Source organism: Chrysemys picta, chromosome 5 (assembly GCF_011386835.1).
Source record: "Chrysemys picta bellii isolate R12L10 chromosome 5, ASM1138683v2, whole genome shotgun sequence".
Classification (NCBI taxonomy): domain Eukaryota; kingdom Metazoa; phylum Chordata; order Testudines; family Emydidae; genus Chrysemys; species Chrysemys picta.
This window is the reverse complement of record NC_088795.1, coordinates 85,335,810-85,349,425: the sequence shown is the minus strand read 5'-3', so window position 1 is coordinate 85,349,425 and position 13,616 is coordinate 85,335,810.

The following is a 13,616-nucleotide window of genomic DNA, read 5'->3' as shown; positions in this document are numbered from 1 at the left end:
TAGAGCCAATCAACAATTTTAAGCATCATTTTCGTTCTCAGTGACCCAGAATTAGTAAAGTTTGACTACATTTATTTCAGAAGCATTTTGGCTGTAGACCAGTGTAATTGGTTTTGTTTAAGTGACCTGAGTATGAGTTTTCATGTTTGTGAATATATTCATTATAATTCAAGTTCCATGATCTCCCACTTTTAGGCTTCCATTTCCTCAACTATCACCTCTCTTGGGCAAAGACTCCTATCTCTCCCCCTCTTGAGTGGGGGTTTTCCAGGCTGCAGTTCCCTCCCCATACTGCGAATTTCCCAGCAAGCCAGACTGCCTAACCAGGCCTACATCTGCACTATGATGTCTCTCTGAAGGCTATCAACCATGTAATAGCCAGCAGTTATAAGATGCCACACAGCTCTTTCTAAGCAAGAGCATTTATTTTTAAGGTGAATGCATTACACAGAAAACATTTAAAACCAAGAGAACCTACATGCATGGTAATAAGTATACCAGAGATCACCCCCCCCCCACACACACACAACTACGAACACCACACACTCACTCCAGTGGGGCTCTGGTAGCAGGTAGGCCTTCATGCCCAACAAAGAGGTTTTCCTGTGGTTACAAATGTATAACAGCCTCAGTTCAGAACAAGCACATCCGTGCAAAGGTTAGTCTTTCCTTTATAGGGCCTGGGCCTTTGATCTTCAAATGTCAGGAACAGGTAAAGTGAAATGGTCCCTTCCTCAGGACATAGCTTCAAAAGGCTGGGTTTTTGTATTACCTGGGGGAGGGGTGGGACATAAGGAGAAATTTTCATTCACTTCCCCCTAGATATTTCCCAGGAAATCCACTTCACACTTGTTGTTCCAGACCACCAATCTTGTTTCTCCATTGTTCAATATAGTCCCTTGATCACCTCGGCCCACAATAATACATAGCTATTTCCTTTAATATAATGATATTAAAGTTGAAATAAGAGTTTGTTTAACTTTAAAATAAGGATATTACAGGAAATTGCCACATCACATTTCAGACCATATTTTTTGTCTCTTTGTCTACGTTCTCTGCCATTGCTGCTTCCCTGAATAGCTGACCCACTGCTTTAAACATTTTGTGACACACAAGACACCCCTAGGACATGGTGCCAAGTGTTCATTTAGGCACCAGTTGGGGAATTGCTTCTGCATGTCTGCTGGGGTCCACCCACAAGGAGTCAGTTGTAGCTGTGCTTTATACAGTTAAAATAATACTCTTGGTTTTCTAAATTCCTTAGCACTTACTCAGTCCTTATCAGATTTCAAGGTCATGATGTTGGCCACATCACTCCTTTGGGTGCTGTTGACTGACATGTCTGAAGTGGTCAGCTCGATGAGCCATTGGCTTGGGGCAACATTGACTTTGACCTTGTCCAGGCTCCCGTACACTTCTCAATTCCCCTCCCACTCCCAACTTTCCACAGTGGGGAGTTACTTTTTCATTAGTGCTACCAATGTATCTAGAGCACACACCTTTCAGACAAAGAGACACTTCCTTGCTTTAAACCTTGCCTTGGAAGCCTCCTGACTCTCTTTAGCTTATGACTCACTTGCTCTGTAAAGTATTTTATGACCCAGTGTATTGCTGTGTAAAGAGCCAAATATATTGCATTGTGTATACGTATGCTGTATATATAAATATATAGTATGAAATCTGTTCCATACCATCTTTTTTATTGTTTCTTTATGGTGGTTTTTACAACAGACAGATTTTCTATTGCCTATTTTATTGGTACTCATTTTTCCCCTATAGCTATATTTTGTAGGTTAAAAGGTGATCGAAATAAAAAGGACACATCTGTGCTACCAAAACAAACAAACAGAAAGGCCCCACACCACAAGAAAAAACTGTAGTTCTTTTTCAGCAAGGAATTTGTGAAGTTTTATTAAAGTATGTAACAAAGTTATCAGGAGACAGATGTGAAAACTGATTCCTTGCATTCTTTCATTAATAGGCTGCTAACAAATATCAGTGCATTAAATAAAGCAATTGGGGCACGTAATTGTATGTAACATTCATATGCAATGACATTTAATTCTAAAAAGGGAGGGACACAGATGGCTCAGTCAATTATGTTTGCATTTTTTCAAATGAAATCACTAGGAACAGGTGGGTGGGACTTGCTGTTTTCAAGCTATAGTGAACTCAGAAGGAACATGTTGAGGATGTTTTTGGTGTAGCTTGATGGCTACAAAGTGAGTTAGAGCTGAATACTGCTTTATGAACTCAAGCAAAACTTCTACTGATGTCACTGAGAGTCCTGTTTACCAAAGGATTGCACATTCTGGCCCTTTGTTATAGTGCAAAATTATGAGGAGTTTTGACTTTGGTTTTGGTTATTTTATACAAGTGTAAGGTCACTGCACACAGAAGTTCTAAGAAAAGCTTCAGAAAAACAAATCTTCTTGCCTTTTCTTTTCTTTCTAAAGAACCAGAGCTAGAATGGGAAACTGAGGAGAAAGCACACAAAAGTGTGTGGTCCTCCCCCTATCCGCACAAATGCTTGCGGAATCTGTGCCTCCAGCTCTGTTATGGCCATTTCAGCTGAACAATGGGGCAAAGGCTGCCCTGACAATCTTTCCATCTCTTTCTTGCCTGCTGTTATTCATTTCAGAAGTGCTGGTATATTTTAGCTAAAGCTCTCCCAAAGCTCAGACAAATATCTGTGATGGTTTGTATTTATTGTTATGGCAAAAAAATGTTGTGGTCTCTCCAGGCATAAGATTCAGACTATAAAAAGTTCAGCTTTGGCAATATCTCTCTGGAGAAACTCAGAACAATGCACCACCTGGTTCTGCTTAATCGGAATATCTCACTATGTGAATTTTATTTATTTATGTAAAAACAATTTTATATAATCTTGGTGTACCATTATTCCATTGTTCCAGGAAAAAAGGCAATTGGGATTTTTTTGTATGTGTGTGCTTGCTGTCTGAAGTTATATGTTGGTCCTCTGCAGATCCCGTAGATCCAGGGTGACTATTGAGACAGGAATTCCTGAGCCTGATCCAACCCCATTGAAGTCAATAGGATTCTTTCATTTGGATCGGGTATTTAGAGAGAAACCTTCTCTTCCTGAACACCTCAGTGTAATTTTGCCCAAGGGGTTCTAGCTATTTAAATTGGGAAAATACATTGGCTTGGCTGGGGCTTTATCCATAATGGCTATTTGTTATATGTTGCCTGCCCTGTCCAGCGTAGTATTATTTATTTAAACAGCACTCAGAAGTCTGTTAGCTGTCTTACTGCACAGGAAAGTCATGTTTCTTGCCCCACAGGGTTTACAATCTAATTTTACAAATAACACAAAGGGCAAAGCAAGCGGGTAGGAGGGCATGGAGAAGAAAGGGGTCAAGAGTATGAAGATTATAGTATATTATCTGTGCAGACTTTAACATATGGTAAATACATCAAATCGTGTTGCAATCCATAAAGGCTGTTAATGTAGTTATACAATGATTAATCAGCTATTGGAAACAAAGTTATATTTAGAAGGTTATATTTTAATCACAAAAATAAGTTTGCAGGGCTATTACATGCTTTACTGTATTTCTATTGAGTACATTCTGGCAACAAAAAAATAATATAAACTCATTCAAGGTTATGTCAATGGATGTATTTTCAAGTGCCTACCCACTTAAAAATCAAGTCATGTTTTATTCATGTGTTTTAAGACTTTAAATATCACAAAATACTGTTAGCTGAGGCTCTGGTTTGACTGCTTTGGAACAACCAGAGAACCTGCCAACATGTGGTTCACATGGATATTAATTTACCTTCCAGCCATTTTCTTGTGAAAAGAGTTACTATATTTTGCAAACAACAGTTTGCATCTTCAATGTTTGGGGACTAAAGTAATGTGTGTATCATTTAAAATTGTATTATGCTTTCGATTCCATACATATCTATTACCTAAATTGAAAACTGCAGTTTAAAACTATTTCAAAAAATATCTAAGCTTTTCACCCCCCTTTTTGTATTTCCTTGGGCACATTTCTTTACATGTATTGGCCTTGAGCATCAGACTCCTAATGCAATATGCATCCACTCTGAAACTCTGGAGTCTTCAAAAGTGAAGGAATACCTATTAAATGCACATAATTTGGGAAGTTAAGGAAGGTCACTATTTCAGGGCACTGTCAAAGATCTGCTTCACTTTCTCATGGATCCCAAACCTATTACTTGTACAGAGAGCCTGTTATCAAAACACAAAGTCTCAATTTTAACTCCTGAGAGATCCTTAGCAACATTTCCCTCCTCATTTTAATTCCATGCCATTAAATCCTGGAAGTGAAATGTGAATGGATTTCCTGACCTTGAAGGGAATGTGTAATTGGACAAAATTCATAATACATGTTGGTAAATCTCTAGTCACTTAACAAGGAATAAGTTAATAAATATCTATATTAAACTTACACCTGATACAAATCTTTTTACTTTAAAAACTTGTCTAATATGGCGACATATGTTTCTAAAGTAAAAACACACAACGTGGCATATATTTGTATGTGCTGGATGGAACTGGCTTAGCCTGGTGGGCATTCAAAATAGCTAGGTATGGAAATATAGAGCAACACCTTGATGGGTACTTGCATACTGCTGAGGTTTGGGAACATGTTTGACCATATAATATAATAGGACACCTTGAATATTCTGGAAAGCAGATAGCTGGGGTTAGTTCCATACAGAAATGTCTTGTTTGAAAGACATATGCCAAGTGGTACATGCCATGCATTCCTATATTTTAGGAACAAACAATAGTGAGTGGCACCACATTTTCCTATGTTTTGGAGCAAGACAAATGGGAGAAATTTTCTATCTTCTAAACCACTAATTTTAGGTGAATTGGATACATGACCTCCTGAAAGGATCCAGCATCAATATGAAATTCTAGGCTGCTGATAGGAACCTGCTAATGTGTTCCCCTATTCATATAAGGATGACTGTCCATCCCTTAGGTTCCCTTCTTTAGTTAGAGTTCTGCATCAACTGAATTGGAGTTTCTTTTGTGCACAGTGTGACCTTCACATTTAAACCAGAGTTGAGACGGATGAGTTTAGTGTGAGGGTGCACTGAGATGAAAAATCTCTCCTCTTTGGGAAAACATTTTTTTTTATACACTATAATCCCTGTATTTGCAACCTGGTTGCATTTACAGAAGGATCTTTTTACGCTGCAAATGAGAGTCTTAATTTCCAATGGTGATCACAGATCTGCACCACACGGGTAGAGGACTTTTTCCATAAAGCTCAAAATCTGGAGGTCTTTGCCTGTTTGTGTTCCTGCCTTTCCATCTCCCTCACTGAAGGGACTCATCTTGCGGTCTCTGCATCCCAGAAGTCTATACCCACAAAAATCATACTTGGATTACTTAAAGGTACAGTAGCTCTTTAGTACTGCATGATAATCTTGTACCCTGTAGACTATTTCCCCATAAATTCTGTAGTTTTAAGGATTAAGCTACAGAAAGCTATCCACATGCACAGTTACAGGGCTAACTACATCTCTGACCCCTCTCACAGGGGTAAAGTCTCATGCCTTTGCCTGGTTTGGACTAATCATGCAATTCTCCCACTCTTAGACTGAATCCCTGGTCTATAGTACACTGTGTATCAATTATCAGGGGGGTAGCCGTGTTAGTCTGAATCTGTAAAAAGCAACAGAGGGTCCTGTGGCCCCTTTGAGACTAACAGAAGTACTGGGAGCATAAGCTTTCGTGGGTAAGAACCTCACTTCTTCAGATGCAAGATTGCTTGCCAGGCAAGCTTGCATCTGAAGAAGTGAGGTTCTTACCCACGAAAGCTTATGCTCCCAGTACTTCTGTTAGTCTCAAAGGGGCCACAGGACCCTCTGTTGTGTATCAATTGTATTTACTCAGTAGGCCCAGCTTGGTTTGGGAAGCTGACCAATGAATAAATAAGCTGACCAAAACAGTGCATCAAAACAAAAGTATTGTTTATTTAAACATAGAAACAAAGCATGACATGAAAGAGAAAAGGCATTTTAACAGTTGAAGGTCAGGGGGACCCCACTAGATCTAACTTCTCTCAGAACCCACTTGGCCAGCTCTGGGTTTTCAGCCTCAAAACAAACAAAAAAATGCTTTTTATTTCCCCACCCAGGGACCAAGTCCCTCCTGGGAGAAACATGTCTGCCAGTCCCAGCAGGAGGCCGAGCCAGAGCATTAAATCAAACAACTCTTGGAGTCTCTCTCAAGCATTTGCTGACAAAGGTATATTAGGATTGACCTCCTCCTTTCTGAGTGCATTTCCTGAAAATGATGCTATTGAATCAATCAAATATATACATACAGTGATCACAATCTGCCAGTCAGGATATAGTATTAATAAATTACAGTTCAAATCCATCAGTATCTTTAAGTGATATTTATTTCTCTCCTGCTTTACCCCAGCCTCTGCCTCAGAGGTGCCTTACCTTCCCTCATCCACTCAAACACCTTTCTTAGTACCACGCTCATCCTCTTGTGTCTAGTTCTTTTTCCATTACCTTCAAGTGTACCATTATCTTTGCAATCTTAACAAAACACAAACAAACAAACCCCACACCTCTTGACCTCAGCTGTATCTCCAGGTAGTATCCCACCTCCTTTTCCCCCCTTCACCTCTAACGCTCCTGAATGTAGTTTGTTCTTATACCTCCACTTTCTCTATACTAATTCTCCACTTGATCTCCTACCTGCTGGCTCCTATATTCTGCAACCAACACTCACATTTCCAGTTACCTCAAAGTCTTATAGTCTCCTTTGCATTCTTAGCCTTCTCAACCTGCTCTTCTCAGTACAATTGACCACACCCTTCTATTGCCATCCTCCTTTCATGACTTAGTGTTACAAAACCTAGTCCCTCCATGCAAAGGGATGTTAAGAAAATAAAAGCCACACTTTCATTCTTCATCCGTGTTTTGCCCACAGAGACCCTGGCCCATCAAGGTAATTAAGCATAGGACTAACTTTAAGCATGTGAGTTGTCCCATGACTTTAATGGAACTACTCATATGTTTAAAGTTATGCTGTGCTCAAGCAGCTTGCCAAATCAGGGCTCAAACTGTATGTCTTCAGAGTATGGACCTTGTGTTTCTATGCACCTGAAAGATTAAGTGACAGTTTTGTTTAAAAGCTGCAATGCAGATCTTGTTCTGGGCAATTTATCTCAAGCTTCATTGGGTTCCTGTTTGCAAACATGTACATTTCCCTCAGGCTCAGAAGCTTAAATGCTAACTTTTAGACCATTCTTCAGAGTGAGTCTAATGGCCACTTATGGCTAATCATAAAGAACAAACATGGCAGGAAAATTGCAGAAAATTCCTATGTGAACTTTAAGAGGCATGTTCATGAGCTGACTGGTGGCTAAAATAATGTTCGGCGGTCAAACTTTGCTATATAGGAAAATAGTATGAGGTCCTTGGGGCATTAGATTATACATTATGTAGAATTTACCACACAGTTCATAAGTAGTCACTTGGTTATTTTTCCACTGAAAAATAAAATACTGTACCAAAAAAACAAATGCTTCCTTGGTTAATTTTTTAATTTAAATGAAAGCTTTATCAAAGGAAAGATGGGATATAGTTAGAAATATCTACTCAAATCTAAGGAAATTCTTCTCTCTGCTTGTGATTAGATATTTCACTGGCAACACATGATTATTTGCACTTGCTCTGTCAAGGTAAAAAAAATCTAGTTTGATATTAAAATACTTATTTGACTATAGACCACATATTCACAAGACTCAATCCAGACAGACTGTTGAGTCTGCAGGGTGAACATTGTCTGATGTTAATAAAATACATACAGAAACATTCCTAACTGTCAGCCTCTGGAGCTGGTTTGTTAATTTAACACTTGAAGAAATATATTTGAAATCCAAGGCAATTTGTGGCACTGAAAACTGAAGGAAGCACACTAATATTAGAGTTTCAGATCAGTAGGAAATCAGAGATATTAGCTTCTATATTTTATGCTTTTAATGTTACCAGCATTTTGGTTAGTTTGAACCTGTCTGTACTTAGCACAAATTAATGTTCTATGGTTTTTGCTGTAGCTGTTGTGAGGCAAAGAGGTGAATATTTAATGTAACTGTTTTTTTCCATTAACACTTCAAATAACTGACCTTCTATTATAAACTTGACTGCAATCTTACAGTTCCATGCTAGCAGCTCCTATTGCTGCAACCAGAGCTAGCTCATACTACCGTTCCTGCCTCCTTTCCTCACCTCCTCTCTGTTGTGCTTCCAGGGGGCACCCAGAGTTGTGAGGCACCTTGCTACTACCTGCCCTTAACATGAGGGAGCTTTGTCTATGCCTGCCAGAGGTCAGCTTCCCAAGTCCACCAGCCACAGGAAACTCAAGTATTCCCTTCTCAGGCCTGATCTACGCTACACAATTAGGTTGACGTAAGGTGCCTTGCGTAACCTAGCTGTGGAAGTGTCATCACTTAAATTTGGCTCCCAGTGTCAATGTCAACACTGCATTGCTTACGTTGACTGTTACTGGCTTTCAGGAGCAACCCCACAATACCCAATGTATCAATTGTATTGTCAAAGTACTCCTAGTGAGCACATGAATTGCTGACATAAGGACCCAAGTGTGCATGTACACTTGGAATTTAATAACTGCAGTGGCTGCATGCCGACATAAGTGAGGTCAACATAATTTTGTAGTGTAGACATGGCCTTAGACTATGCAGGCTCCACTGTCCCTCAGAGGCAGGTTAGCAATAGGCACAATCCAACCCTGAGTCCTCCAAGCATCCCCCTTAAGTATCCAGTTCCAGTGGACACTCACAGATCTGCAACCCCCAAAGGAACTGTACACAGCAACTTATCAGCTTCACCTCAGGATCACAGCCCTGCTTAACATAGTGCTTAGATTTGTTTACTGAGAAAGCAAAAGTAAGTTTATCTAACAGAGATTCAAATGCTAGCAAAGGGTTACATAAAAAAATGCATTCTGAGCTTAAACTTAACAAGGTGTCCTCTTTTCTAATAGAATACTGCTTACCTAAAGTGCTTCTCACCATAGGCACCGACTTCCTCTCGACCCAGGGGGTGCTCAACCACCCCTCCACCCCAGACCTGCCCCCACTCCACCCCTTCCCCCAAGCCCTAACACCCATCCCACCCTGCTCCACCCCAGGCCCACCCCACTCTACCCCTTCCCTCAAGGCCCCACCCCACCTCTTCCCAACCCCAAGTATGCCCTAGCCCCACTCCTCACCCTTCCTCACAGAGCCTCCTGCATGCCACAGAACAGCTGATCCGTGGAGAGTAGGAGGAGCTGGGTGGGGAAACCTTGGCTGCCGGTGGGTAAGCATCCACTAATTTTTTTCATGGATGCAGAAACAGCCCTGCAGAAACAGCCCTGATTCTGCATTGAAGACCATTCATGCAGATCTTCTTAACACCTATGCTGAGCCCCACTTAAGTCAGGGGGGTTCCTCCACATAGGCGTAGAGATTTATCCGTGTTGTTCTTCAAGCAGCAGTGGAGGTAAGAGGCATTTCAATGTCAAACACTGACGTTACTATTTATGCAGTGTAATCAATGTGCATCACACATTATAGGCTATCAAAAAGATACTTGTCCTAGTCTAATTCATGGACTCTTCTTGATATTTCCTGACATTTTTTTTCTCTTCCTGGCAGAATTTTTTTTTAATGTCTTTGCAAATGGTGAGTAAGGAAAAAAATAATGAATTGGAGTATGAAACCTTAAAAGCATGATTCACACTACATATAGCACTATTACTAACTACAATGATCTCAAAATGATATCATCTTCTTTCTTGTGCTTCTTTATCTTCATTTCCACTGGAGACAAGTTATGCTCACTAATCTAATAAGAGGTGAACATGGCCCTTTAAAAAAAAAAGGCTAGGCAAAAAATTAGATGATAGAAAGTTGTTCTACTGAAATTAATAAACTCCACATTCTAAGACAAATATCCTCAAGCCATTTGTTTAAACAAGCATTGAGTTTAGTGGTACTATGCCATAACATGATACTCCAAATTAAACTTTTGCATCTCAAGTGACCTTTATAGCAGTTTTACAGTTCATAAATTCTTTACAATAGTGCTCTGTGGAGTAGTTTTAATAAATTTTGATTGTGCTATAACATTTACTGCACATACTTGAAATGGCATTTCCAGTCCTAACACACAAAAGTATGGGAATGATTCTTCTATCCCATATGGAGACGTTTGCAATAGTATTCATGAAATAGAGGCAATTCCAGTAATGAGAAAAAAAGACCACACATTACTGTTACTACCACAGAGGAAACTTGATCAATATAGAAGTGAGATGTTCTTGATGTTTCTTAGTGTAGAATGCCATCAGGAGGATGCCAACTCCTGACTACCAGTGGGAAAATTCACTTTGGTTGTGGAGTTCTCAGACTACTCAACAAAGCCATGTAGGGAAGAGATTATGGTATGTTATTTAAGAAACAAAGGTTAAAAAAATGAGTCCCAAAGTGATAGAACCGTATGGTCTATTTCCTACTTGTATATATTCTCCTCGTGATATTAGATTAACTATGTCTGTTGAGTCCAAATTTGTTCTTTTAGGTGAATCCATCTGGAATTTAAAGCTTGGAGAATAGATTACATTGGTTTTATTAAATGTATTTGTATTAATTTATTTAAGGTAGTATTAAAGGGATTTCATTATTGATGGATGCTATATGGCAGTGAAACATGGTCACTGATGAAGACTGAAGAACATCAACTGTCTGTCACACAGAGGGCAATGGAACGAACATTTTTGGGCATTTCGCTCAGCGATCGCATCCCCAAAGAAATAATGAGGTAGCAGTCTGGAGTCCGAGATGTTGTTGTCGAAAGCAGGGTCAGCAAAATGCGGTGGGCGGGAAATTTGGCCCGACTCAGTGACAACAGATGGACTGCAACTATATCTGAGTGGTATCCGCGAGAACTGAAATGGCCACGCGGTTGGCCTCCAAAGAGGTGGGATGATTTCTTAACAAGGAGATATGGACAAACATGGTGAAGGATGGCCAAAGCGAGAGAAGATTGGAAGACGTGTTGTGATCGGCTCAGTCTTAACTGATGAAGGACCGACAGTCTATGCAGTCTACGCATTACAGCATCCAATTCAAAATTGCCTTTTGTTGTTTAGACCCTCTATGGATTTGTTCCAGCCTCTCTCTCTTCTCCCTGCCCTCTATTTATCTAACACAGCCTTCTCCCCCCATCATCTTTCCATGCAGCCCTGTTCACTTAGATAGGACAATCTTATCCTCTGCAGCTTCATTGCTTTGGAACACCTTCTGAATTTCTACCTCATCAGCTGCATTCCACAACAATATTTGACTGGAAATGTATCTTCCCAGACTCCTAGTTTATCTCTCATCTGTTTATACTTGACAGCAAGTAGCACCTGCTCTAGTTAAGGTGGTTCTTCAACTTACACTAACCCTTGATCCCTGTTCAAGTTGCTCATAACTTTTACAAAATTTCTTTGGGGCTGACATTTCCTATGTGTGGTCTCAGGCCAGAGTTGATTGTTAATGTTGTTGTTATGAGAACAAGAAAAAGAGAAGAAAAATAACCTTACCCTTTTCACATATGGTTTGATAAGACATTGTGCTCAGATAATTCAAAAGTGTCTGAAACTATATATAAAAAAAAACCTTTCCAACTTGACTTGCTCTGTAAATCACTGATGCTAAAAAACAAGCTGATATTGAAGAAAGTTAGTTCAATGGTTTTAAAAGTTATGAAATTTAAAGTCAGAATTAAGCACTTCAACAGATTTTACACATTGTTAAGTGCACAGTTGTTAGGAATGCACCAGATAAGGATGAATTTGTTAAGGACACCCTCAGTTAGGGGAGTCCTATTGTATCCCTGAAACCAGCACAACCTCCAAGCTCTTCCTTCCAATCCCACCAGTTCACAGAATGTACCATCTTGTGTATAAATTGGGGCAGAGGCAGGTATTTATTGGTTTGTATGTCATCATGAACACCTAAGACACTATGGTGCCCATTCCTTAAGTGTAATTTTGCATGATATAGATCTTGTTAAACATGGTGTTTATAAAAGAAGTTGAAAATCAAATTGCAAATATTTTACATCAGGAACACAGCAAAATCCTGTCAGAGATCATAGATGTCAGGATCCACAGAAAGTGACTGAAGCAAAACATCCTTCAGGGAAAGTCACCACAAAGGATCTCACAGGAAAATATGCTAAGTAGGATTGATACATTTGGGTGGAAGGCATTGTTATTGGCATTAGCACTGTCATTTTGTAGCAGCAGTGGGGCATGAAGTCTTAAAAGGACCTCTCCCTCTTTAAGGTGAAGATGCATAGATCAAGGCATCTTTCGCAATTTAGAGAAGACGGGCTAATAGTCTCTCTGTAATTGCTAGAACCTGTGAAGAATTCTTAAAGGAAATAGACCCATCTCTAGACTACATATGTTGTTAGAAACAACACTGAAGAATTGGGTGTAGGAGTAGATTTAAAACATTGTTTTGGTGGTTCTATCTATAGTTATACCTTGTGATAATATGAAATGAGAATATTTTTGAACTGTGGTTACACTCCTAATCACTTAAAATTTCAAATGGACAATAGAATGTTATGTTGAGCAAAGGTAATGCATTCAAGCTATCTTTGATTATTTTGTTTTGTTTTTATTGCTAAAGTTTTTCCAAAGGCTTAGAATGAGATACTTAAACATTTGGAAGTTTTTGGAGCCACTTCCTGCAACAAAATATTCTTTTCTGCTATGTTTATAAGCATGCCTATTTTTATATTTTCCTTATGAATATATAAGATTGGACAGTAATAGACATAACTAAACTGATGTGAAGGGTCTGATCAGAGATTCAGAGGCCAGAAGGGATCATTGTGATCATCTAGTCTGACATCCTGTATAACACAGGCCATAGAAATTCCTCCCCAAAATGTCTAGAACTTATCTTTTCGGGGGCGGGGGGGGGAGGGGGGAGAGAGAATCTAGTCTTGATTTGAAGTTGCCTGTGATTGTGAATCCACCACAACCTTGATGAATTGTTCCACTGGTTAAATTACCCTCACTGTAAAAGATTATACTTTATTTCCAATCTGAATTTGTCTAGCTTCAACTTCCAGACTTCCATAAAACAATGCCTTTCTCTGCCAAATTGAAGAGCCCATTATTAAAATATGTGTTCCTTATGTAAGTACTTGCTGACAAATCTCATGGTCCTGACATCTTTACTGAGATAAAACTCCTAGGTTTCAGAGTTTAGGCAAGTGGGCAGCTTTCACATTATTTATATTACAGAGGTGGCTAGATGCCCCCTGAAAAAATGAAGCACCAGTGTGCAATGTCCTGTACAAAGTAAGAGACAATCCCCACCCTGAAGAGCTTTCAGTTAAATAGACAAGGCAGGAAGAGAAACTGGGGCATACAAAGGTAAAGTAACTTGCCCCAGATGAATGGCAGAATCATGAATATAACTCACAGCTGAGTCCCAATCCAATGCCTTTTCTTTTAGGCCATGTTTCCTTTATTTCAGGACCTCACTAAAGGTTTAGAGCCAACTTTTGTCCTT